This window comes from Plasmopara halstedii (assembly GCF_900000015.1).
Source record: "Plasmopara halstedii genome assembly, contig: Scaffold_444, whole genome shotgun sequence".
Classification (NCBI taxonomy): Eukaryota; Oomycota; class Peronosporomycetes; order Peronosporales; family Peronosporaceae; genus Plasmopara; species Plasmopara halstedii.
This window is the reverse complement of record NW_020187364.1, coordinates 407,223-407,852: the sequence shown is the minus strand read 5'-3', so window position 1 is coordinate 407,852 and position 630 is coordinate 407,223.

Here is a 630-nt window from a genome sequence, read left to right as displayed (position 1 = left end):
TTTTCGCCGCTTGGTCCTTGGTGCGTGCCAGAAATACGCGGCAGTAATTGCTCTTGTGGTCGACAAAGTTAGCGAGGTACCGATTCCCAAGGCGAATTATTGGCGTCATCGGTCCCTTAAGGTCTGAGCAAATCACACCGTCGGTGCGATCGATCGGGAAGTGCACACCCGTATTTTTCTTTGACTGCGCGTTCTTGGTTTGCTTACTCTGGGCGCGCGTGACGCACATCATGTGTCGACTGTCCGTGAGCTAAATATATCTGAGCCGGGCGCGAGCGCCATCCTCTCGATTGTGTCGTACGATAGGTGCCCGAAACGCTGATGGAAATGCATAAGTGTTCCACGCTGCACGTTTTCTCTGCGCTCCTTCACCTAAGCAATCGATGCCACGATGGAGCCAGCCTTGCTAATGCCGTCTCGTTCGTCTTGCACTTCTACAACAAGCACATTGTTCTGCATTGCCACATCATAGAGAACGTCGCCGGTGTTGAGCGATCTGATCGTTTGCCGATCGTTTGCGTAAGCGATCTTGTATCCCTTGAACTCGAGCTTGCCGTAAGACAATATATTGCGGGCTAGCATTGGTGCGTAGTTGACGTCCGTTAGGCGAACGATGCTCGGCTTGCCGAC